Source organism: Rhagoletis zephyria, unplaced genomic scaffold, assembly GCF_001687245.7.
Source record: "Rhagoletis zephyria isolate East Lansing unplaced genomic scaffold, Rhagoletis_zephyria_1.1 Rzeph_scaffold_01642, whole genome shotgun sequence".
NCBI lineage: Eukaryota > Metazoa > Arthropoda > Insecta > Diptera > Tephritidae > Rhagoletis > Rhagoletis zephyria.
In genome coordinates this window covers 106,482-113,130 of record NW_016158726.1, presented here as the reverse complement: position 1 = coordinate 113,130, position 6,649 = coordinate 106,482, and the positions used below count along the sequence as shown (strand labels likewise).

General features: G+C 32.3%; 1 protein-coding gene and 1 long non-coding RNA gene across 5 annotated transcripts in view; one reads left to right on the top strand and one right to left on the bottom strand.

The window, feature by feature from the left end:
• Positions 1-6,649, top strand: part of LOC108364697 (putative helicase MOV-10) — a 66,124-nt gene that overhangs the window by 658 nt on the left and 58,817 nt on the right. The window lies entirely within an intron of this gene.
• Positions 4,042-6,649, bottom strand: part of LOC108364702 (uncharacterized) — a 25,187-nt gene continuing 22,579 nt past the window's right edge. For all 3 annotated transcript variants that reach the window (XR_001847799.1, XR_001847797.1, XR_001847798.1), the window contains exon 3: positions 4,042-4,131. This is a non-coding gene — a long non-coding RNA (uncharacterized LOC108364702). The remainder of the gene's footprint in view (positions 4,132-6,649) is intronic.

The following is a 6,649-nucleotide window of genomic DNA, read 5'->3' as shown; positions in this document are numbered from 1 at the left end:
GTGAGATAAAGTGAATAGGAAGCTAAGCAACCAGCAAATTGTTGTCAAAGGCGAATTAGTATTTGTTAAACACTTCTCGTTCGTTTTGACCACTTCTTTTGTTCTTATGCGGTTGCGTTTTCATTGTTAAATAAATTAATCGTTTTGGTATTCGAAATTATTAATATTCTGAATGTTATACTATACAATGCAACAAAGTTTATTGAAATTTTACTGTAAAGAACTAAATTAATTATGACCCATAAGCCAATCAGGAATTACTACAAAAGTTTAGGTGTTTTATATTCCTTTATATTTTAATATATATATTTCTTTATATTTTTAAATGTTTTATTTTATTGGTCCACATTTCCTGTACTTTATTTGCATTTATTTTTGCGGATTGAACTCATTACTGAGGCATTTATTTTTATACTTTCTATTCAAAACATTGCAATTCTAACAATCTAACCTCCATTCGCGTTCTTTTATCAAGTCCGCTGCGGCTGTCGCACAATATTGTCATCACTTTATTATGTCACCTTAATTGAATTAAGCTTCAGCGACCCTAACATTCATTCATTCGAATTCTTTCTTTACAAGTAGCTGATGGAAAAAAAAAAAAAATGGCGTCAAATAAGTCTACATATTTGGACTTCTAACTTTAAATTAAATGCATAATACATATCATATTCTTTTTGGTCATTCACTCACTCAGCAAGGCCACCATAGTGATATCATGTTTCCACGAGTAAAGATATTCATATGAACAAACTCGTTAGTCGACATGAATTGCATATGTATGTGCGTACATAAGTATGCACTACGTAAATGGCTGCACATTCATGTAGGTTAATTTTTTTTTTTGGTATGTAGAGCGCTTTGGCCATGATACTTTTGCACTTACAACGTTGGCTTGCGACCGAGACCTCAAACGTTAATTTAATTTTGATGGCAGTCAAGTGACTAACTGTAATAAAGTGATGCAAAATTTCTCCTCCTAAGGAATTGAAGAGAACTCTAAAAGAGCCAAATAATAAGAACCCACATACCTTGTCTTCGTGAATCACGATCGCAGTCAAACTTAAATCATATTTAATTTCTCCTCTTCTAATCCACCTTCGCACAACTTAATTCTTGCTCATCACCCCATAACGGGCAAAGCTCCAAAAACCAATCAAAACACATAAAAACAAAAATTGGCAACCAAAAATAAGTACTTCAACTCCAAAGCACTTCAGAGCCAGCCGAGTAGCAAATGCTGAACAACGAAGGTAAATGAACTCTTTCCAAACTCGCGCGAAGCGCTCCCAATTGCGGCCGGGCCACGGCTATGGCGTTGGTGATGACGATGACGTTGGCGATACCGAAGGTGGTGGTGGTGGTTTATTTCTGCGTTTGTACTACGTATATATAAACATACTTATGTACATACGTGCATTTTTATAATTAATTTTATAAATTTTTTTTGCGTTATTTTGCTGGCCGTGACTTCATCGCCGTCTTCTTTCTTACTACCAACATTATTTTAAAGGTTTCGTTAAAAGTGTGTTAACGTAAAAGTTTACTTGCACTTGAAGTTTAATTTTTATTAGAAATTTTCGCTTTTTGCTTTCTACATTTGGTTGGTTGCGCATGACGTGATGTGTGACTGAAGAGCGTGTGCTGCTTTTGGTAATCGTTCCCCAGCTTTAATATTCTAAAATCTATTTTTTTTTTTGGGTTTAACGTGACGAAAGCTGCAAATACATGCATACATATTGTTGCAAAATCATGTATATAGATAATGTACATATGTATATTAGTATTTTTGCCAGACAAGTTTTTTTGTCGAACGTAGCAACATTTTTCGTCATATCTTCGTCATTCACAGTCGGATCTTAAAGTATGATATATCGTTTTTTCACGAGAATAAAACTTTTTATTCCAAAATTCATTGACCCTAAAAACCCCACCAGAACTCAGTTCTTATCACCCTAAGGTTCCACTCCAATATCAGTAAATGAAAGTTCTCCGAAAATCTTTAAATTTTTGCTAAGAGAGTTTTTTGATTATTTCAGTAGAACTATTTAAAAAATATTGTACAGACGAATGTAGGTGTCGCCGAATAATGTACAAAGGTGGGATGGTGTCAATTCTTTTTTTTCGAAATTGCCTTGCAAAAATACGGTCCGGTCTAATGTACGTTTATATATAGTAGCCTTTCTTTTGAACAATTATTTTTAAAATCTTATTGAAGTCGTATGAAGAACAAGTATTTTGAGTACTTTTTAATTCTATTTTCAATTTAAATTTTTAAGACTTTTTTTATTTTTTATCTAGTTTTTTTTTATTTATTTTGAACTAAATTTTTTAATACATACTATTAATTAAATTTGCATTTAATTTTTAGTTATTGCTCCTATTTTATTTTCAATTTAGTATTAGATGTTTATAAGTATTTTATTTTGTCTTATTTTTTATTTGTATTGTCTTTTTATTCATGTTTTCGTTTTATTTAATATTTTATTTTTTATCATATTTATTTACTTTTATTCTTCATTTACTTATTTATTTATTTTTAACTGATTTTTATTTTATCATTTATTTAATTTTATTTTTTTTTAACTTGTGTTATTTAACATGTATTTATTTTTTTGGTTTTTCATACTTATTTTTTAGTTCTTCATAGATATGTACTTATTTTTTTAGTTTTCATACTTATTTTTTAGTAATCTTATATATTTATTTTATTCTTTTTTAGTTTCCTTATTTACTTTTTTAGTTCTATTTTTCGCGTTTATTACACAGGTCCACAAAAAAAATCGGTGAAAGGTTCCTTTGACCAAACCTAATCTGTTATATGTTTTTGGGGTCGCTGAACACGAATCTGAAGTCCGTTTTGCTCCATCACGTCTGGATTTTTTTCTAACCTCAAAAAACACCTCGGATTTTCTGTGTCACGTAAATTATTTTTAGTGTTAAAAAACAAAACCAAAAGTAAAAGGATACATCCAGTAAATATTTGTGATTGTTATATCCGCTGTTTCGATTTAAATTTTTTCAGTGTGATGTCAGCGTTTTACACTACGTTTTGTATCTTGCGGGAGGAAGATATTTAAAATTATTTAAAATTTCTACCGCATCCTAAAGCCCCCATTTGGCAAAATTAAGTCAAGCTAACTTGTGCTAAAGACTTTTAAAGTAAACTTCAGCCAAAAACTCTTGAAATTATATTCATATAATGAAAAATAATAACAACGTTTTCTTAAAATAATTATACTTTTGACTTTTTAACAAAAAAATTTAACACTACATAACAAAGTACAATTTTATAATTATTATTTATTTAATTATTATACACAATATTTCGTAGTTTTCTACTCAAAAGTAGGAGGTTCGTAAATTTTGCGCTGTCTAGGAAAAAAAACAGAAAAAAAAACAAACACAAACACAAAAGCCGGACGACGAACAAACGAACAAACGAAAAAAAAAATTGTGTCGTCACTCGTCGCCGAGTAGTTCACATAAAATGTTTGTTGAGAGCTGCTTTTAATTCGAACGAGCGAACAGCGGGTGTGGCTGGTGTCATCTCAGATAGAAAATCATACATATATTTTTTTCTACTACTTCAAGTTGATGAGTCTCAAGACCTTCAGCCGCACTTTTAGACACAATTAGGTTTAAGTGACCGGAAAGTGGTGTTATACATGTGTGCAATGTGGTTGGATGCATGGAAATAAACACGTATGTAGTATGTATGTATGTATGTACCGTAAGTGCACTCGTGTTGGTCATTTACGTGGATCAGGTTATGACAGTTGTTGATGAACGGAAGACCTTCGCAAAGTGGACAGGCAATGGAATCCAAATAAATAAATGGTTGTGAGTGTTGTGCGGTGGGTTGGACACATCAATCATAGTTGCATATTATACATACATACTAACTTATAAGCACAAATATTTGTAGATATTCAATAAACTCAAAAAAAAAAAAAACTATCATCTGTAGATGGTATTAAAGCGGTATTTCATGCACTCAATCACAAACGCAAAACACTTAAATTAATTATCGAAACTTACCGATTAAAAATTGTTTATGAATTTTCTATAGTATGATGCTAATACTATTTTTTATGTTTTATGAAATGGAAATGCCCGTAAATTTAATATCTGCAAAGAAAAGAAAGGAATTAGTTATGTTAAAGACATAAAAATTAATTAAAGCGTAGTGTAATATAACAGCTTTAGACGAATGAGATTTAAAGCTTTCACGATCAATGTGGTATTGATTGATAAGGAGCTCTCTGACGTCTTATAATCTCATAGTCAGGACTAAGTTAGACGTCGATGTGATATTGTAAAATAAAGGGAAGCAATAGGAATCTGCAAGTTTAAGAATACGAAAATGTCCAAGGCAATTTCTGCAAAAATGTAAACAGCAGTGACGAAAATGGAGCAGCGAGCACACTCCGAAGCCAGTGAGTTGCAGCCGTAGAAAGGAGGTGTCGTTCGCTGTTCTATGCGAACAGCTGGAGGTTGGACAAAGTCACTTTAAATAACCCTACAGGTTTGTACATTTTGACAGTTACAGAGTGGGATTGTTTGGAATTTTTTTTTGTTAAGCTGAACTCATTCTCGATCAAAAATTATAAACAACACCGCACTGTCACTGTTAACCTCAAGGTTTAGATGCCTACTCCATTAGAGAATCCCAGCAAGGGATGCCCAGAAATATAGAACTCTTCAAGTGTTTGTCCGAGTTAGAATCGAGTCTGGTTTCTACGGTGTGTTGGTATGTATGAACCTCTAGAAACTCTTCTTTTAGCTAAATAATATTAATGATACAAAAATTAAGTAAATAAAGACACAGTACAATGATCAAGGTTTTCTTTGTGTTTAATTCGCAGCTACCGACTACACAACGCACGGCTTAAAAACTGTAATTAATGTCTGCAGTGATCACTTTTTCACTTTTTGCATATTGTTTTGTCCTATGTCTAAAACCAAATTAAGTAATTAAATAAAATAATTACATAAGCAAATAGCCAACGCTAGTCCAGCGCGCATAGCCGTTAAGAAGTAAAACGAATTTTAACGATCCACAGAAAAAATGGCAAAAAGCATTTAAGTTAGAAACAAACAAGATAAGTGTTTATGTTACATTTGCAAATACATATGTATGTACAAAACATAGTAGGGCTATTCGCGATCTGGTGCAAATGGCCTAGCATCATTGCATTGCAAATTTGTATTACAAATTATTTGCAATACACAAACAAAATACACGCATTTGCATTTGTCATGGCTTGGCAAATTTGCAATACCGAAAATCCATAGCATAAAAATGCGATGCATTGCATTCATAAACAAAACCAAAGCTGATGCACAAAAATTGTTTTGCAAAAGCTTTGCCATGACAGTTTAATAAAGGTCGCTCACAATCCATGGCATATTTCTGCAATTGCATATATTTGTCAGCTATTATGCACCGAATCGCGAATAGCCCTAGTGTGCTTGTCATTTCACTAGCTATAAATCTATTTACATTGCAATTTTGCCATAAAATGCTTGAGCGAAAAGAAATTGCTAAGCAAACAAATGGAGGCACACAATTTCCCTCAAAAAGCATAGATTTTTTACCGGCAGTGGAGTGGAGTGGAGTGGGCAGGACCCGACCTGCTGTCCTCATTACGCAGCAATTAACGCGTTAAACGCCGCACTATCCAAGCGCGTACGAGCATCAAGCAACCTTTATTTACACTTATTTACTACAAAAGAGCTGTGTGCGGCAAAAGCATTTCGCATTTTGAGTAAATTTGTATGCATTTCTTCTGTTTTGCTGAAGTGAAGTCTGATGAAGGGTAGTCAATAATTTTCGTAAAAGAAAAAAATGCAAGCAAGGGAAATTAAATATGCACACAGAGTAAATGAGTGAATGAATATCAAGTGAAGAATAATATAACATAAGAAAAATTAAAAAAGAAAACAGTTTCGCAAACTGCAAATTGCATGCATGTATGATAATAATCTGTAAACATTGAGCAATTGCTCAAGCAATGTCTACGCCCAGATGTGCAAACAAATGTAGGAATTAACACAAAAAAAAATTTAATAAAACCAAAACGCCAGCAAATTGCAAGTCTAAGCAAAAATGTAGAAAATTATCAGCTACAAATATGTACATAGTATGTACAGGAGTATGTATGCATTTGTGTTGCAAATGAGCAAAAGTGTGAGAGGAAGTGCGTTTCGGAAAAGTATTTACATATGTACATATGTGCACATGTAAATATGTATATACAGTATTGGACATATCTATAGCACCCCCCTTTCAAAGCGATATTGTTTGCCACTTATGTTTAGTTATTTGTTTTTAAGAATTTTCAATTAAAATACAGTTCATTCTCTAACAAAACCCATATAAACCCATGTTTTAAACTTTTTAAAAGACCGCAAAAAAGCGCAACAAACTTTCCCTTAAATTTCAAACTTTTTTCTCAGAAGCTCTAGAATTTTTTTGAGTACACAGTTTTATAGCGCATTCAATTTTAGTACAATAATGTGCAAGTTTCAAGTCGCTAAAGATTGCCGTTGATTTTTTAGAATTTTATTTGTCTCATTTGCTTCCATATAACGACTATACACAATTTATTTTTATATGGCAGAAACCCGCAACATCCTCGGCGAA